This window comes from Ailuropoda melanoleuca, chromosome 4 (assembly GCF_002007445.2).
Source record: "Ailuropoda melanoleuca isolate Jingjing chromosome 4, ASM200744v2, whole genome shotgun sequence".
Lineage (NCBI taxonomy): Eukaryota > Metazoa > Chordata > Mammalia > Carnivora > Ursidae > Ailuropoda > Ailuropoda melanoleuca.
The window spans coordinates 25,120,895-25,141,366 of NC_048221.1; the positions used below are offsets into that span (position 1 = coordinate 25,120,895).

At 36.7% G+C, this 20,472-nt stretch overlaps 1 protein-coding gene across 41 annotated transcripts in view; it reads left to right on the plus strand.

Moving 5' to 3' along the window:
• Window positions 1-20,472, plus strand: part of SLMAP (sarcolemma associated protein) — a 149,960-nt gene that overhangs the window by 10,091 nt on the left and 119,397 nt on the right. Inside the window, exon 1 of one of the 41 annotated variants that reach the window (XM_034658527.1) lies at window positions 18,760-18,780. The exons of the other annotated variants lie outside the window; for them this stretch is intronic. The gene's annotated coding sequence lies outside the window, so the exon portion shown is untranslated. Of the gene's footprint in view, window positions 1-18,759; window positions 18,781-20,472 lie in introns of those variants that run through there. 41 annotated transcript variants of the gene reach the window in all.

Here is a 20,472-nt window from a genome sequence, read left to right on the forward strand (position 1 = left end):
CCCCCCCCGCCCCAGCTTGTGCTCTGTCTCTTCCTCTCTCTCTCTCTCAAATAAGTAAATAAAAATCTTTAAATAAAACATGATTAACATTTAAATCAGTAGATATTGAATAAAGCAGATTACCTTTCAGAATGTGGGTGGGCCTCATTCAGTTAGTTGAAGCCCTTAAGAGAAAAAACTAAGGTTCCTCTGAAGGAGTTCTGTCTTTATAGAACCATTATACTCAAGACTGCAAGAGCAGCTCTTGCCTCTGTCTCTAACCTGCTGGTCTGCCCTGCAGATTTCAAACCTGACAGTCTACACAGTCATGTGAACCAATTCCTTAAAATAAATCTCTCTCTGTATATATACACACATCCTATTGGTCCTGCTTCTCTGTAGAACCCTGACTAATATAGGGAGTGACTGGTCAATAGATATGCGTTTCTTTTTGAGGTGATGAAAATGTTATAAAATTGATTGTGGTGATGGTTGCACCACTCTGAAATGTATGCTTTAAATCAGTGAATTGTGTGGCATGTCAATTATATCTCAAAAAAGCTCTTCTAAAAAAAAGGAATGTTAGATGGAGTAATAGCTTAGAGAAAGCAGATTAGGGTGTAGGAAGTAAAAGAGTGCAGAACAGCTGTTCAAATGTGGGTGAGATTAGCAGAGCCCCTTTTGAAGTACCACGTAGCTTAATATTTGTCACTACTCCCTTAGTGTATGTTACTGGTTAGATGTTTGTTCTAAAAAATGTAGTAGATGGAGTGTGTGTTTCCAGTATCAAAATGTTTGTTAATAGGCACAGTTTTGATATTACTGAGAAGCTGTAGTGCCAAGGTTAATGTGGGAGTTGGGAAATGGTGGAAAGATACAGTTTAAAAGCCACAATCTGAACCCGGGGAGCTTAAGATAATAATTTTATTCACCAGTGAATTTTTTTTAATTGAAGTATAGTTGACACACAATGTTACACTAGTTTCAGGTGGCGACATAGTAATTGCACCACTCTATGCATTATGTTGTCCTCACCATAAGTGTAGTACCATCTGTCACCATACAGTACTATTATGATACTGTCGACTGTGTTCCCTTTGCTGTATCTTTTATCCACATGACTCCTTCATTCCATAACTGGAAGCTTCCTCTTCACCCATTTTGCCCATTCCTCCACACTTCTTCTCTCTGGCAACCATCAGTTCTCTGTATTTATGGGTCTGTTTCTGCTTTTGTTTGTTTGTTCAGTTGTTTTTTAGATTCCGCATGTAGGTGGAATCATATAGTATTTGTCTTTCTCTGTCTGGCTTATTTCACTTAGCATAATATTCTCTAGGTCTATCCATGTTGTCACAGATGGCAAAAGTTCATTCTTTTTTATGGCTGAGTAATATTCCATTGTGTGTGTGTGTGTGTGTGTGTGTGTGTACACATATGTACATGCTATATCTTCTTTATCCATTCATCTGTCAGTGGACACTTGGGTTGCTTCTATATCTTGGTTATTATAAATAATGCTGTAACAAACTTGGGGGGTGTCACTAGTGAATCTTTGGGGTATGTAGGCACATAGAGGGTAGTAAAATATTACTAGAATGAATATGTTGTCTTGATTAGAAAAAAGTGTTCACTTAAATTATAGTTGAGCTTAATCTTGGACCATTGTGCGTTCTTACTCTTTAACAAGTATCTGAGTGTCTCATGCTTGCACTGTAGTATAATGCCCACTAGGTAGTACTGAAAAATAGAATTATAACACAAGTCCAACCATGGAAGTATCTGTGAATCATTGTTTCAAAGTAGCTAAGGGAGTGATGTATTCCTTCCCTCAGGACTGGGGGCAGAAAATGTAAAAGGAAGGAAGAGGGCTTCACAGAAAAAGTTGTTTTTAAAAAATGCTGCTGTTCGAAGAGTAAGGTTTTGCTAGCTACATAAAAAAAGAGTAGGGCATTCCAGGGGTGCCTGGCTTGCTTATTTTGTGGAGCGTGGGACTCTTGATCTTGGGGTTGTAAGTTGAAGCCCCGCATTTAAAAATAAAATCTTAAAAAGGGGAGGGCAGGGCATTCCAGCCCAAGGGAACAGTATGTATTTGAGGCAGAAAAGCCTAAAAGAGAATGGTGTATTCTGGGAAATGCAAACCCGAAGTTAATGGAGTTGGGGAGAGGAAAGTAGAACTATCAAATCTTTGGGATAGTTGAGCACTGCTGGCAAGAGGGGCTAGGGGAGGCAGTGTGGCTAAAGGTTAAAGATTCTGGAGCTGGACTACCTGAGTTGGAATCCTGGCTCCACTGCTTGCCAGATGTGTGACCTTAGGGCATCTGTGCTTCACTTTCCCCCATCTGTGAAAGTAGGCTAATAGTGAGATTCACCTCATAGAACTATTGTAGAGGTTTAATGAGAATTCATGTAAGGCAGTTAGCAGAATGCCTGGCACGGAATGAGTACTCAGTAACTTGTCGTTCTTGTAATATTTCTTTATTTTAGTTGGTGCGTTTGCACAATAACACCTGTGTGCCTATTTTCCGTAAGTGGGCTTTTTCATTGTTAAAAAAGTTTTCTCCTTTGAACGTCTGTCTTTAGAGTCTCTTGAAGTAACCAAATTCTTTGAAACCTTGGAACTCTTTTCAAGGTGTTAAGGAAATAGTGTGATATAATAAAAAAACCAATATTTGATTTTTGTCCCTGGTTCTTGGTGTACTACTCCTAAAACTCTTTTTTTTTTTTTTTAAGATTTTATTTATTTATTTAACAGAGAGAGACAGCTAGTGAGAGAGGGAACACAAGCAGGGGGAGTGGGAGAGAAAGAAGCAGGCTCCCAGCGGGAGAGCCTGTCATGGGTCTCGATCCCAGAACTCCAGGATCACGCCCTGAGCCGAAGGCAGACGCTTAAGGACTGAGCCACTCAGGCGCCCCTACTCCTAAAACTCTTGCAGTCTCCAGAGTGATGAATGTCTTTTGTATGCTGGTAAGATGACCCGTGGCTGGGGGATCCTGGTAGCTTCGGGATGGCGCTGGTCACCAGAAAGACCACGTGATTAGAGGACTGGAACTTTCAGCCCCATTTAACAATCTCTAGGAAAGTGGGTGTGGGCTGCAGGTTGAACTCTATAAAAACTCTCGAACATTGAAATTCAGGGACCTTTGGGTTTGGTGGACAATACCAGGTGCTGGGAGGGTGGTTCACCAGGACAAGGGTCTTCTGCCAGACCTTTCCCTGTGCATCTCTTCCATTTGACTGTTGCTGAGTTGTGTCCTCTATAATAAACCAATAATAGTAAGTAAAGCACTTTCCTGAGTTCTTCAAGTCATTTTAGTGAGTTTAGTGAGGCGTGAATTAGGAATCCTCTGAATTTATAGCTAGTTGGTTGGAAGAATCAGTGACAACTTGGGACTTTGGACTGGCATCTCAGTAGGTGCAGTCTTGTTGGACTGAGCCCTTAACTTGTGGAATCTGACATTAATTCCAGGTAGATAGTGTAAGAATGGAATTGTAGGACATCCAGCTTGTATTAGAGAATTGGAGAAGTGGTGTTAGAAGACACCATGCATTTAGTGTCAGAATTGTTGTGTGTAAAAATAGTTCAAATAGGGACGCCTGGGTGGCTCAGTTGGTTAAGCGTCTGCCTTCGGCTCAGGTCATAATCCTGGGGTCCTGGGATTGAGCCCCATGTTGGGCTTCCTGCTCAACGGGGAGCCTGCTTCTCCCTCTCCCTCTGCCGCTCCCCCTACTTGTGCTCTCTTGCTCTCTTTCTCTGTCAAATAAATAAATAAAATATTTTAAAAAAATAGTTCAAATAGTCTTATAATTAATACCCATTATCCAAACTACCAAGGTTGTAGAGTTTCCCTGTTAATAGCAATAAAAATCAGTAGCATACTTGGTTTGCCTTACTTGAAGATTTGAAATGAAAGGAGCTAAGTAAGTAATACGAGAATCTAGTCAGTCATCAGGGAATACGTAAAAGAGCCCATGTCCTGTATTAGGCAACATGGGACATAATGAAGGTATTAAGATGTTACTTCAGTCTTCAAAGAGCTTAGAGTTTAATTGGGAAGCCAAAACTAACTTCCATAAATAATTAGGGAAGAATTAAATTCTAAATGGAATTAAGAGCTCTATATGATTAAGGTGAGGAAGCCTTGTTTTGGAAGGGGGACTTGAACTAGATCTTAAAGATTTAAGGTAGAAAATAACAGATGTCTTGTGTGCATAAAGGTCTGCATAAAAAGGCATAAGCTCAGAAAGATAGTCAGGAGATAGTTGTATGTTAAGGAGCCCTACTACTGGATTGACCAGATCGTTTAAATTAAATGATAGAGGTGAACCTAAGTCAGGTTCCATTTCAGGAAGGCTGTGGAGGTACAAAGGTTGGTGGGGCAGTAGGACAAAAAAACTTGAGGCATAAACCGTGGGGGTAAGAGTCTTGGATTTGCAACTTTGGAAAAAGCCATACTGCCCCTTACTCCATCCCTATAACCCTGATAACTAAACTGATGTGTTTTACAGTGGCTTATAAAATGCTCATCTGGTTAAATATGCTGACTTCATACTAGGGTGGTTGGAAAGTTGTGAAGATTGGATTCATAGGTGTAGTGAGTAGGCAAGATTTAAAGGTTCCAAGGTATGAGTTCTTATTTTCAAGATTGTTTCTCTCTTGGCACATGAAAAGATTGTTCTGTATGCATCATTTTAAAGTACATTTCTTTTGTCAGTCATTTTAAATTCTGGAATAAAATCATTTAAATACCATTCCTGATCTTGCCAGAAGTATAGATTTACTGTTTTGAATGAACAATGAAGGACGTTACAAAGATAATTATGAAAAAAATAATGCATGTGAATGTCTAAGTCAGAGGCAGGTGTTAATTGATAGACCCTTTATCAGAATTTCAGTAGAAATATGTTTTAAAGCATAAAACTTATGTGGTAGTACTAGTCTTGCCATTTTAAGGATTTTATTTATTTATTTGAGAGAGAGGGTGTGAGTGGGGGGAGGGGCAGAGAGAGAGGGAGACGGAAAGAATCTCAAGCTGACTCTGTGCTGAGCTCGGAGCCTGATGTGGGGCTCCATCTCACAACCCTGAGATCATGACCTGAGCCAAAACCAAGAGTCAGACGTTTAGCCTACTGAGCCACCCAGGCGCCCCTTGCCATTTTAAATTGATATTATAAGCTGAGTTTTTGGTTCATAATTGCCAGTTGTGTGGAGGCAGCTTTCAGGTAAGTATCAGTCAAGTTTATTGGCACTGTACTTGGTTTTAATAATTCTTCCCTCCCACTTCCTTCACCAGTAACCTGATTTGAGAATTGTATCAAAATTTTATCCTTTGTTTTAGCTGCAACTATTTTGAAAGCTGACATAACAATAGGTAAACTGTTAATGTGTGAGAAAGTAATTAAAAAGCACTTTCAAATATTAGGTATATGTGTTATAAAAATTAGTAAATATTCCTTCCTACTTTTACTAGTTTTTATTATTACTGCTTTGTCATTGTAGTGGTATGAAGGCTTAGGTGTGCTAGTAAATTATAAATTTTGAGAATTATTATTATAACACTCTGAAATGAGTGTGTTGTTATAGGCCTTCTGATTAACTGTTATGTTCTATGCTTCATATATAAAGTAATTCTGATATTTAAGTCCTGCTTCCAAAATATTATTCCCCTGAAACAAAACATTTGTAGTGTTGGTATCTGAATGTTGGGGCTGGAGAAAAACTCTTCAAGTTTTTAAGTTCAGTTGCTTTTAAAAAGACTTGCTAGAAGAGGGCCCTCTTTCTTTTTTTTCCAGTTTTAAGACTATATAATACTCTGATAGTAGCAGTTAATTCTGTTATCCAGGTCATTTAAACTGCCAACTGTCATTTGCTTTTGAATTTTGAATTTTCTGGTTGTGTGCAGATTTGGGCTGGTTAAATCTGATTTATGTAAGACCCTAAGCACTCTATTGTTTATGTATATTTTACATTGTTACTTATATTTTCCATTTTCTGTTGCTGTCACATGCAAGCTTGCATTAATTCAGACTTTGTGGTTTTTATCTGTTGGCTATTTTATTTTTTTATTTTATTAATGATTTTTAAAAAATACTTTATATTTAAGTAATCTCTATGCCCAATGCAGGGCTTGAACTAACAACCCCAAGACCAAGAGTCACATGCTCTACTGACTGAACCAGACAGGCACCCCTCTGTTGACTTCTTTTCTTTTTTCTTTTTATTTACTTATTAGAGAGAGAGGGTAAGCAAGAGGGAGAGAGAGAGAGCGAGCACAAGCCGGGGTGGGTGTGGGGAGAGGAAGAAACAGACTCCTGGCTGAGCAGGGAGGATGGGATGCGGAACTTGATCCCGGAACCCTGGGATCATGACCTGAGCGGAAGGCAGATGCTTAACCGACTGAGCCACTAGGCGCCCCTAAAATATGGATATATTTTGGATAAATTCTAGCTTTTGTTGTTATTCTAAGTCAGAATTATTAAGTGAAGGTTTAATGGTTTTCTTCATGTAATTTTACTGATTGCCACAATTCTCACTGATTTATCCCTTTTCTTAATATTTTGAACATTGATCATGTTTATCACAAAACTTAGCTTTTGATTATATATTATTCTGGGTTAGCTCTTTAATTATTATTTAGTTAGTTTATAGTCTCCTGAAAGGTAAGTGTAACAACCTATGCTGTTTTGTAGCCCTACAATATAGGTGCAGCGCCTAGTATTTAGTAGGTAGTTAAAAAAATTATTGCCAACACAGTACCTTTCTCCAAAGGAATTATAGAAGTACTAACTTAAGAAATTTGTCTTTTTTTTAAAGCCTCTTAGAGTGTAGAATATCTTTATGACTTTGGGGTAGGGAAGGACATAAAGAATTCACAAAAAGTGCATATTGGAGTAAAAGATTGATAAATTCAAATATGTTAAAAATTTTTTTCATTAAAATGAAAAAAGTGAGGAAGAAAAACAAGTAGGGGAAGATATTTGTAAAACATACAACTTGCAAAGGATTGGTGTCCAGAATATAGAAAGGATTTGTTCAAATTAATAAAAAATACAATCCAAGGGGAAAAATTGGCTAAAAGATCCAAAAAAGAATTTCACAGAAGAAGAAAAAAGAAGAATGGCCAATAAACTAACACCAGATGTTCAACACAACTAGGGAACTGTAAACTTAAACCTTCAGATACCATTTATACTCATTTAAAAAGTTGAATAGGGGCACCTGGGTGGTTGAATATGGGCATCTCAGTCGGTTAAGCATCTGACTCTTAGTTTTGGCTCAGGTCATGATCTGAGGGTCGTTAAACTGAGCCCCAAGTCGGGCTCTGTGTGCTGGGCATGGAGCCTGCTTAAGATTCTCTCTCTCCCTCTGCCCCTGCCCACTCCCTGCTCATGCGGGCTCTCTCTTTCTCTCTGTCTCAAAAAAAAAAAGTTGAGTAATATTGGGGTGCCTGGCTGGCACAGTCAGTAGGGCAAGAGACTCTTGATCTCAGGTCCTGAGTTGGAGCTCCACGTTGCGTGTAGAGATTACTGAAAAAAATAAACCTTAAAAAGTTTGATAATATCAAGTTTAGATGACACTGTAGAGCAGTAGGAACTCAGGTGCTTGGTTGTTGATTTGATGAGTTACAGTGATTGATTTTTTTTTTAAATTTTATTTATGCATTTGACAGAGAGAGAGACAGCCAGCGAGAGAGGGAACACAAGCAGGGCGAGTGGGAGAGGAGGAAGCTGGCTCTCAGCAGAGGAGCTCGATGGCTTGATCCCAGGACTCTGGGATCACGCCCTGAGCCGAAGGCAGATGCTTAACGCCTGAGCCACCCAGGCGCCCCATACAGTGATTGATTTTTGAATATTAAACCAACTTTACATTCCTGGGATAAACTCCACTTGATTATATTGTTTTTGATTTGCTTATATTTTGTCAAGGATTTTTGCATATGTGTTTATGAAGGATTAGTTTTAAATATTTGGTAGAATTCACTAATGAAGCCAGTTAGGTCTGTTTGTGTTTTATTTATTTATTTTTGTGTGAAAAGTTTAAAACTATCAGTTCAGTTTCTTTGATAGATACAGGACTTTTTAAGTTACTTATTTCTTCTAGAGTTAACTTTGGTAGTTTGTATCTTTCAAGAAATTTGCCTGTTTCATCTAAGTTTTGGTGTTTATTGGCATAAAATTATTCATAACATTACCTTATTATTCTTTTTTTATAGTTTTTTAAAAAAAGATTTATTTACTTATTTGAGAGAGAGAACACAGGAGCGGTGGCGGGGGGGACAGAGTCAGAGGGTGAGGGAGAGAGGGAATCCTTAAACGCACTCCCTGCTGAGCACAGAGCCTGATGTGGGGCTTGATCTTGGAACCCTGAGATCATGACCCGAGCCCAAATCAAGAGTCAGACGTTTAATCGACTGAGCCACCCAGGCATCCCTTATTATCTTTTCAATGTCTATAGAGTCTTTACTGATATCACCTCTCTCATTCCTGGTATTGGTAATTTGTGTCTTTCTCTCTCTTTTTTTTCCTATCATTTTGGCCGGAAGTTTATCAGCTTCATTGATCTTTTTTTTTTTTTTAAAAGATTTTATTTATTTATTTGACAGAGAAAGAGCCAGCAAGAGAGGGAACACAAACAGGGGGAGTGGGAGAGGAAGAAGCAGGCTCCTAGCAGAGAAGCCCGATGTGGGGCTCGATCCCAGAACGCTGGGATCACGCCCTGAGCGGAAGGCAGACGCTTAACGACTGCGCCACCTAGGCGCCCCTTCATTGATCTTCTTAAATCTGTTATTTTAAATAGATTTTTCTCAGTTATTTTTCTGTTTTCTCTTTCGTGGATTTCTGTTCTTACCTTTATTATATGCTTTTTTTTTTTCTAAGATTTTATTTATTTATTTGAGAGAGAGAGAGAGCATGGCAGGGGCAGGGGCAGAGGAAGAAGCAGCAGCAGACTTCCAGCTGAGCAGGGAGCCTGACGTGGAGCTCTATCCCAGGACCCTGGGATCATGACCTGGGCCGAAGGCAGGTACTTAACTGACTAAGCCACCCAGGCACCCCTGTTATGTGCTTCTTTCTGCCTGTTTTGGGTTTAATTTCCTCTTGTTCCCTTTCTTTTTTCTTTCTTTCTTTCTCTCTCTCTCTTTCTTTCTCTTTCTTTTCTTTCTTTCTTTCTTTTTTTCTTTCTTTCTTTCTTTCTTTCCTTCCTTTTTTTTCTTTCTTTCTTTCTCTCTCTCTCTCTCTTTCTATCTTTCTTTAAAGATTTTATTTATTTGAGAGAGAGAGCAAGTGAGAGAGAGTATGAGTGGGGCAAGGGAGAGGGAGAAACAGATGCCCCTGCTGAGCAGGGAACCCGATGAGGGGTTCAATCCCAGGACTCTTGCAATCATGACCTGAGCTGAAGGCAGACACGGCTCAGTCGAGAAACAGATGCCCCTGCTGAGCAGGGAACCCGATGAGGGGTTCAATCCCAGGACTCTTGCGATCATGACCTGAGCTGAAGGCAGACACTTAATCGACTGAGCCACCCAGGTGCCCTCCTCATCTGTTTTCCACTTTCTTGAATTGGAAGCTTAGATCATTGATTTAAGACCACTCTTCTTTTTTAAAAAAGATTTATTTGTTTATTTAACTAATCTCTATACCAAACATGGGGCTTGAACCCACGACCTCAAGATGAAGGGTCACATGCTCCACCGACTGAGCCAGCCAGGTACCCAGGAGCTCTCTTTTTTAACGAAAGCGTGTAATGCTCTAATATAACCATTTTGATAAACAAGTTGACATTGTTAATATGCTAAACTGTGTACCTAAGGAGACAGCAGTTCTTCGTCTAAGTGTATACTCTAGAAAAACATTTTTATATCTGCATCAGGAAACATGTTCAAGCAGTTTTTAGTAGTATTTTCCATAATAGCAAAATGCTGGAAGTAATCTAGATGTCCCTCAACAGAAATATATGAATAAATACTTCTGTTAATTTATACCATGGAATACGGTACAGGAATGAACATGAATAAACAACAGTATATCAATGCAGATGAACTTCAGAAATGTTGAATGGAAAAAGCAAGTTGCAAAGGAGTGCTTAGACTATGTTGCCAGTTAATAGAAAACTTAGAAATCATGATACTTATTCATATATATTTTACATCATGCATAATAATAGAATAATGAACTATTTCTTTGAGAGGGAAACAGAGAGTGAATACAAAAATAACTAAATTTTACATAATATATGCTGAAAAGTGTTTTAAATACTTTACAAATACATACTTATTTAATTCTCACAATTAAATGAGTACCTGCTATGAAGTAGGCACTATTATTATTGTTCTCATTTCTGAATAAAGGATCTTGTAAATAAGAGTGCAAAAAATCTTACCTACCCTAAATCACTCTGCTAATAAGAGGTAGGACCTGTAATCAGACCTAGGCAGTCTGGATCCAAAGTCTGCACTCTTAACCATTAAGCCATACTGCTTGCCCTAATGGCAGGGGCAGGGATCTTCTCAGGCTGGCTGCTAGGTACTTAGAAGTTTATTTTAATACTCTTTAGTTCTTATTCCTATGTTTCTGTTTGTTTTTGTATGTATGATACTTCACTAAGTTTTTAAAAGAAAAGTGACAGGTCAGTCTAACTGAAAAGGAATGTAAGGAACATAATCCCAAATGGAAGTTTAGGAAGTCAGTATTATTAATTTTCTCTAACATGTGTCCTAGATACTAATAGATCTTCAAATATTAGAAAGTCAGATAGGTGGTATGTTATTAATGTTTTATATCTTGACATGGGTGGTAGTTAGTTAGAAGGGTGTGTTCACTTAGTGGTGATTCATCAAGCTATATATCTTTGGTTAGTTCACTTCTTTGTAGGCATTCCATACTGCAGTAAACTCTTTATAATAGAAATGTCAGATAAGATTTTTTTAAATTCCAAAGATTTCCTGTTGCAGGTACTTTATGTATGTGTTTGTTGGGATGATCATAAGGGGATTTTAAGATGAGTTCTAAAATAAAAGGACTGAACTTTTGAGATTCTACTTCATTGAAAAGTCTATAAAAAGAATGAGATATATTGTCAGGTAACAAAACAAGGCATAGCACAATATATGCAGTAATCTACCTTTTATGCAAGAGAGGGAAAAATAAGAATTCATATTTGTTATTTATTAATGCAAAAGAAGTTGGGAAGGATATATAAGAAGTTAGTAACCTGGTTATCTGGGAGTGGGTAGAGTGGAAACTGGGTCAGTATGAGGTAAGGATGGCAGGAAAGACCTTTTATTACTTCTGCAACCTTGAAACTATACCTCCTAAATAAACATTAACATATTAATTTAAAAAATATATTCAGCATAGCTCTTTTAGGTAGATTCAGACTTTTCTCCTTTTGAGACTCATATTTATTTATTTGTTGGCTATAGGATATTTCCATTTTCAGGAGACTTGGTCTTGTATCTTTTGAAATAGAGAAATTTTGGGAATACTATACCATCAATAAGGGGTTATGTTCAAAGAGGACTTTTTCAGTTAAATTTCCAAAATCTTTTCAGAGTTCCTCCTTTTCCAATATTACTTCAATTGGTTTTTATCTTCTGCCTTTTTTGGATGTTGTACATCTATAGGTAGAACTTTTTTCCTTTCTTTTTTAAAAATTATTTGTTTACTTAGTAATTTCTGTACCCAGTGTGGGGCTTTGAACTCATGACCTTGAGATTGACAGTCCCATGCTCTTCCAACTGAAATGGCCAGCCGCCTGGCAGAACTTCTCTTTTAATGATAAAGCTTTTAGTTACTAGTATGACCTTATGTTTAAAAAGTTTTGTAATTTAAAAAGTGCTTTGGTACTGTGACTTTGAGCTATCTGATGTCATTTAATTTAAAGCAAAAAATAGGAAAAGTTAGTGTTAAATGGCCAAAGTCTCCCTTTTTTCTTCTTAAAGCTTCACTTATTAAGACACATTTTATAAGCATGATAAAAATCACTGTTTAAAACAAAATCCCAAAGTTGAAATAGAGATTAAGAGTATAAATCTACACCATTTTAAGGAAGTGTTTAAAGCTATTCTCTTAAAATCTGGTCCAGAATTAAATTGAAACAAAAAAATTGTTAGTTAATCATTTGTAGGGACAGTGAAAGAAAAAATATACAATATGCAACCCCAGCTACATATTAGAATCATCTGGAGCTTTTAAGACACATTGATACCTAGGCCCAGTCCCCCAGAGATTATGATTTAATACTTATAAATTATTTCATATTTTAAAAATCTGTTAATTGCTAATATCTATGAGATCATGGTGGCTGCATGACTGCTATTTTGATGGAATATTGAGAAGTGAAAATACATTAACTTAGTCATACATTTCTGTATTAAGTGGAATAAGGTGACAATTTTTGTCGTAAGCATTTATTTTCCCTTTGAGACTGCTGATATCAGCTAAAACCCCCTACTTGAAAAGAAAAAAAAAAAAAAGGAAAAATACCCATACACAAAAGATCCTGTGTGACTTTTGGTTAATGATGTTTGTAAACTGCCTATATAATGTTATTGTGAAGTTACTTGTAAAATGAGCGTATAACTCATTTTGAATTGCTGTTATATAGTTTTAGATGCTTTAAAATAAAAATAGTACTAAGTGTTCAGGAAAATCACAAGGATTGAGACTTTGTAGTATTAACCTTCTCAAGATTTTATTTACTTATTTGAGAGAGAGAGAACACAATCAGGGGAGGGGCAGAGGTAGAAGCAGACCATGCCGCTGAGCAGGGAGCCAGACATGGGGCTCGATTCCAGGACCTGGGATCATGACCTGAAGGCAGACGCTTAACCAACTGAGCCACCCAGGTGCTGCTCTGTAGTATCAACTTAATGTTAAAATTTCTATTCCTATCACTGTGGGGTTTTTTGTTGTTGTTGTTTATTTGTTTGGTTTTTTGAGAGAGAGAGAAGGAGAGAAAGAGAGAACAGGGGGAGGGGCAGAGGGAGAGAGAGACTCAAGCAGACTCCACGCCGAGCATGGAGTGCTGAATCTCAAGACCCTGAGACCATGACCTGAGCTGAAACCAAGAGCTGGATGCTTAACCCAGGTGCCTCTGTATGTGGTTTTCAATGCATGTACTCCAGCATAGAATAAAATGCTAGCAATATTTAGCAAACGTTAAGTGTTTACTTGATATTGGGGAATTTGAGGTACATATCAATCTAAAAACTCAAATATATTCGTTGTTTCCTGATACCCTGAGGGAATAAGTCAATTTAGAGAGTAGGATTTTCTGATGAGTTCAAAGTAGACCTTTTACAACCAAATCATTTTTGGATGGAAATTTTTCTAAAGTGATTAAACATTTCTTTGTCACTTTAAATAGAGTAAGGGACAAAAACTTTACTTAATGACCTAATTGTATTTACTAATAGATTTATGCACTCAGAGGCATTAGAGGTTATAAGTTTTTTACCCCTGTGCTAGGTGACTTTATATTAGCATGTTTTAAAATCACTGAATTATGCATTTTTGTAACGTGTTGATTCTTCTGGGTTGTTATTTCAGTTTTCTGGGTCAGCCATTACTACAAGAACTGTTTAGAAACAAAATATATGTGTTTTAAACATTATTATGTATATATTTTTACATATATATGTTTATATATATAAATGTATGTGTCTAAAACATATGTAAATATGGATCTGTGAGGAAACATGAATTTTACAGTGCGTGAACTTGGACATCTGCTCCCACATTTCTCTTCTTTCCTTCTGGTTATCAAGTGAATGTGTTTTAAGTAAAGTGGTATTATTGGAATCTTTGATAAATATATTGCTGAAGCCTTTAAGAAAAATGTTAAGATATTTTACCTAGGATCAGGTAACAAATGGCCATGAAATTTCTTCAGCTTTTTACAATATAAGTTATTTTGATCTCTTCAGCCTTTCTTTACAATATGTTATTTTTGTGTTACTTGTTCAAAATTTTCAGTAACTATGTAGCTTCATTTATTGGAAAATATGTAATGGGTACCTTTATAGTTCTTTCAGCAAATGTTTATTAGTCTTCTACTACCAGGTGCTAGAGATAAAAAAACAAATGTCTGACTTCTTGAGATCATAAGTCTATTTGAGTAAAACAATAAAAAACCTTTGAGTATAGTATAATATTTTTATAGTGATGTATATCTGGGTGTTGTGGTATTATAAAGGAGGAGCACCTAATTCAGTGTACCAGTTAGTTTATGCTAGTTATACTGTGGTGATGAACAATACAAGACCTCAGTGAATTATTTTTTTGCCCATGTTACATGTTTAGGTAGATGGCAGCTCCATCCACAGTTGTTTTCCTTTCTGGAATTCAGGCTGAAGGAGCAGGTCCTGTCTGGGACATAAGTCATGGGATTACAGTTAAAGGTTCTGCTCGGAAATGGCTCATGTCACTTCCATTCACATTTTATTACCCAAAGCAAGTCACATGGCCAAGTGTGACAAAATTGAACAGGGAAGTATAATTAATATTCATATAGGGAGAAGCCGTGGAACAATTGAGCACAGTTGTACATTTTACTACATTCAGCTTAGTTCCTGACTCAAAGTGAAAATTATGTAGCTTTGGGAACTATCAAATAAGAATATATTTTGGCAAAAATAAGGTTGTTTTCTAGTCTCTTATGAGCGTTCTAATATCCATAAGGTAAATGATTTGTATTTCTCTCAGAGATGAGAAAATTAAGACATGAGTTATAATTTGAAGTAGTGTTTTTGTTTTTGGAGAGATCAAAGACTGTATCATTGAGATACTACTTACTTAGTATCTTCTGTATTTCTGACATCTGACATTGAATTATGGGATTTAGTCATAAGTGTTTTTTTCCAAACATCTTTTCAGTCTGTCTTGCCTATTTGCTTTGTCACAGACTGAATCTACATTAATCATATTTTCAGGTAGAATACTGGGATTTGGGGCGCCTGGGTGGCACAGCGGTTAAGCGTCTGCCTTCGGCTCAGGGCGTGATCCCGGCGTTATGGGATCGAGCCCCACATCAGGCTCCTCTGCTATGAGCCTGCTTCTTCCTCTCCCACTCCCCCTGCTTGTGTTCCCTCTCTCTCTGGCTGTCTCTATCTCTGTCAAATAAATAAATTTTAAAAAATCTTTAAAAAAAAAAAGAATACTGGGATTTGTGAGTTCATAGGTCAAACATTAGAGTAGGTAGAGAGTGATATAAATTACATAGCATTTGCTTATTGAGCATCTCTTTATTAAGCATCTGTGGCATGTTTGTAAGTTGATAGCAATATGGGGTGACAAGATGTGATCCTGCCTTTAGTGATTCTACATAAGTCTACATGTATACAGATATTTACAATACAGTGAAATTATTGCTCAAAGAGGTACTATTCAAATGAACTGCAGTAGTAATCTTGATGATGGAATGACCAATTGATAAGGCAATGATGGAGGGAACAGAAGGTCACCAGAAGTGACATCTAGAACAAGTCTTAAAAGAAGAGCAAGATTTTAGCATGCAAATGAGGAAGTACATTTTAGGCAGCATCAATAAATAGCATGAGTAATGGCATGAAGGAGAAAAAATAGGTGGCTTGTTTGAGAAACTAAAAAGTAATCTCTGTGCCCAGTGCGGGGCTCGAACTCACTACCCCAAGATCAAGAGTTGTGTGCTGTACCAGCTGAGCCAGCAGTTGCCCCTTGTTTGAGAAATTTTGAGTGATTCTGTGGGACATGGTATGGGGAAGGGACAGAAGATGAGGCAGAAGGGGCACTTGGGTGGCTCAGTCAGTTAAGTGTCTTCCCTCACCTCAGGTCATGATCCCAGGTTCCTGGGTTTGAGCCCCATGTTGGTCTCCCTGCTTAGCAGGGAGTCTGCTTCTCCCTCTCCCTCTCCTCTTCCCTGCCCTGATATACTCTCTGTCTGCCTCTCAAATAAATAAATAAAATCTTAAAAAAAAAAAAAAAGATGAGGCAGAAAAGGACCAAATCATGAAGGATTTTTTAAAAAGATTTTATTTATTCGTTTGAGAGAGAGAGAGAGAAAGCGAGTACGAGTTGGGGGGAGGGACAGAGGGTAAGGGAGAGAGAGAATCTCAGGCAGACTTCGTGCTGAGTATGGAGCCCACTGTGGGGCTAGATCCCATGACCCCGAGATCTTGACCAGAGCTGAAACCAAGAATGAGACGCTTAGCCCAGGTGCGCCCAAATCATGAAAGATTTTAATCTCATGCTGCTTTTTCCTTTAGAACTGGTGGTGAGGAGTTCCAAAAGATTTTAAAAGAATCACATGGTTAGATCTTTTGTTTTTGGAGGAACGGTCTTCGTGATAATGTGGGAGACATTGAAACTATACCTAGAGTCAAGGAGACCCGGTAGAGTGAAGTAGTAGAAAGGACAGTTAGAAGCCGACTAGAATGCAGCAAAATCATCTGCATGGAGGGAGACAGACTTGGGAGTCATCAAGCAAAGTAGTGAAGCCTGTAGGAAATATACTCCCAGGGAGGTTTGTACATTTCTAGAAATGCAGAGGCTAGGTAAGAACTCTGGGGATGATCAACATTTGAATAGCTGGTGGGGAAAAAGAAAACAGAGTTGAAAGAACAGCCAGAGAAGTAGGAAGACCAGGAAAGACTGGGTTTGTGAGGAATAAGGCAGGGGAGAGTTTTTGAGAAGATAATTGTTAACAGGACTCAAATGTCACTTTATAAGGAGTGAAAGCAGTAAAAACTGGGCTACTCAGTGGAATAGTGAGTATGGAAGCAATGGGTAAAGGGCTATAAATTGGGGGAGTGTTACAGCCCTGAAAGTGCTTGAATAAGTGAATGCAGAAGGTAATGAGCATTTCCATGTAAAAGATACGTGTACGTACACTTCCGTTTTGATAATTTCTTTTCCCTCCAGTTTTTGTTGTTGCTAATTCCATGGAGACTGCAGAGGTTCCCTACATGGGTGGGGCAGGTGTTGTGGAATAAGAAAAGCCTTATAGATTAGGCATTCCCTAGTCAGATTAATTTTTCAATAGACTTAAATGTAAGTTGAGATCTTACTGAGTTAAATATAATTTGTGCAAATGGGACATGAATCACAGATGTCAAAAATACATAGGAATGTTAAAATGTTGTAATTCTACACATTAGAAATTCAGTAGCATAGATGATATTTTCTAGTATTTTTTGATATTCTGAATTTTTAAAGCTAGGAATTTATCTTTCCATTTCTCTTGGTACCAAAAAAGTCTTTCTCTTCAAAGTGTGTATGTGTGTGTGTAGCTGGAGATATATCCAGCTCTTACTGTGTCCAAAGTATGTGAATGAGAGACTCTTTGAGGGCTGCTTAATCTGGGGATGATTGATAGTTATTTTATATTTGGCCAGAATTAAATTTTTAACATAAATCCTATAATATTCAACAAAAGTGTTAGATGTTTTTGTATCTACCCTGATAAACACTTAACTGTTAAAAGAGTGGTTATAGGAACTTATAAACCAAGACTTAATAAAATGAAACACTAATGAAATTTGGATATTTTTGCAGTGAGAGATATATTTTATGAATTATCAAATTCTGTTATGTAATTTTATTTTACTTTGGTCACTTCTTTTTTCTTTTTTAATGATTGATTGATTGATTGATTGATTGATTTAGAGACAGTGCACACATGCAGAGAAAGGGGCAGAGGAAGCGGGAGAGAATCTCAAGCAGACTCCCCGCTGAGTGTGGACCCTAATGTGGGCCTCTATCTTACAAACCTGAGATCATGACCTGAGCTGAAACCAGGAGTTGTACACTCAGCTGTCTGAGCCACCGAGGTGCCCCTGGCCACTTATTTTCCATTCATATAATTTTATAATAGTTTTTAAATTTTGCATTCTTGTTTTTGTGGTAGTTGCTGAATATGTGACTTTTTTTTTTTTTTTTTTTTTTTTTTTTTTTTTTTAGTTTTTGAGAGAGCGTATGCATGCATGTGCAGGGGAAGAGAGAGAGAGAAAGTCTTTTTTTTTTCTTTTTTGAGAGAGAGAGAGGGAGAGCAGGGAGGGCAGGGAGGGGCAAAGGGAGAGAAAGAGTCTTAAAGCAGGCTGCATGCCCAGTGTGGAGATCATGACCAGAGCTGAAATTAAGAGTTGGTTGCTTAATTGACTGAGCCACCCAGGCATCCCAATATGTGACTTTTAAAATGTAGTTTTAACAATAAGTAAAAATGAAGATATCAAGCAATCATTAAACATGTAAGACTAATAGTTCCTCTGAATTTATACTATATAAAATGAGGTCATGTATGTGGAAATGTTTTTATAAACTAGGTAGTTAAAAATTAAGTAGCTAATGTTGAATATAGGAGAAATATTTAAAATTCACTCTAAATGTAATAGAAAAACATAAGTTACTCTGGAGCAAAGGGGTCAAATGAAATATTTTCAGTTTCAGAGAGCTTTATCCATGAATGTAAAGATAATAAAGATGTACTAAAATATATTTTATAGGAGTTCTTGGATAGAAAAATTTATTTTGAGTGGGGAGGTAGGAGAAGACGACTTTGGAGGAATGGCTTTTTTGTGAATTTTGGTGTAAGTATATAGCAGCAGTCTTACTTAAAAAAAAATGTGCCATTTTATTTAGCATGTATTGCAGTTCTAAACCTTAGTACTCTTTTACTTGCACAATGTTTTCTCTTGTAAAGCATGTATGTCAAAACCCAGAATCTGCACTGTCACTTCCTTGTAGCTCTGCTACTAAGATAACACTCCTGAAACTGAGTGTAAATTTCTCAGGGTCTTGAAAAACAGTTTGAAAGCGAAATAAAAGTTAAGGTATGATTAATTTCCTAAGTTACAGCTATTTAAAAATTCATTTCAATATTTTCTAAAAACTATCAAATGATCTCCTATATCAGTAGAAAACTCCAAAAACTGCTTATGTTTTTTGGCATAGCATCTAAATTTACTCAGATTAAGTACTCAAAAATTGTAATTTTAGTTAGTAATGGAGATATCTCATACTTGAACCAATTTACAGTCTTTTCTAAACTTCAGATTTGAAACTCTATAAAGACATTTCATCTCAAATTTTGCTTGATATATTTTAGATTGTTAATAAAGTATGTAACTGAGGTAAATCCAAAATAGTATTCGTATGCGAGAAGTATAACAGGACTTTTTAGTGTATTATCTCTTTGGTGTGTTCAGAGGGAATTGTTTGAACTTGAACTACAGCTTTAATCGCACATCTGTTGCCTGCAGGTATCTTGTTTAAAAAGAAAAGTGAAGTAAACTAGTGACATTTGTCATTCTAACAATGGAGTTACTTTGATTTAAGAAACAAAGTTTGTCATAATTGTGTTAGTTAAATATTTAAATGCAAACTTGCTAGTGATATTTTTATATAAAATATGTTTTGTGGGTATTGATTTTAGTATTTATGTAACAAGCCTAGAAACTTTCTATAAAACACTAATGCTTTACAACAGGATGTGGTTTATTTTATTCTCCATGTAAACTTGTAAGTAAATTAGCTGAATTGGTCATTGTTAGAAATTGTCATCTCTGTTATGACATTATCATTGTAGTTTCTTCTTATCTATTATCTTGAATTGAATTCCTTTAAGATGGGGAACTTTGTTTTCTGTGCTCCATGTTCTAGGTTTAACTAGTATTGAATAGATCTTAACAGGATTTATATTTTCTTCTTAGATCTTGTAGATACTGATTTTGTGTATTATATTTTACTTAAATTATATCTTTTGTCTTTAGAGGGTTTTATTTTCTGCATCATGTGTTTCTTTTCCTCGACTATGATGAATTCTAAGTGTCTGTTGTTATTTTTACCGTTTAAATAGTTGATTCTTTAGAAGTATATGGAGCCATTTGTATTGTCTATCATACCGATGATGTAAAAAATAAAGGAGACTTATGACTATGTTTAAACATTTAACAATGACAAAAAAACAAACATTTAACAACAATAAGCAAGTTATATAGGCTTCTTATCTGCCTCCTGTGTGGTATTTAAAGAGAAATTCTTTCCTTCCCTGAGACTAGTTTTACATCTCATATATCTCTGGCTTTTTATCCATTACAATTCCATTTCTAGATGTGTGGAATTCCCTACTCTAGATGTGAATTCCTAAAACATATGCATAGTATTCTATAGATTTCCAAGTACAGTTGATTCATTCAGACATCATTATTGAGCACTTCCTATGTGCTGAGCACTGTTCTAAACAAAACAAAGTCCCTGCTTCCATGAAACTGACATTTTAGCATGCAGATACCATCATTCATCTTTCATTATCAACTCAGCCTGTTTAGGACAAATGGGAGTGCTTCAGTTCATCTTGTCCTATAAATTTGCTGTGTGAGAGCAATGCTATCATATGGCCTCAAAGTATTTTGGTTAAATTTGAGTTTTGTCCTCAATTATTAGTGCCCTGAATTTGTGAAATCTATACATACCTCCTTTAATTTTATAAATCTATATCATATATGTATCTTCTTGACCTCCTG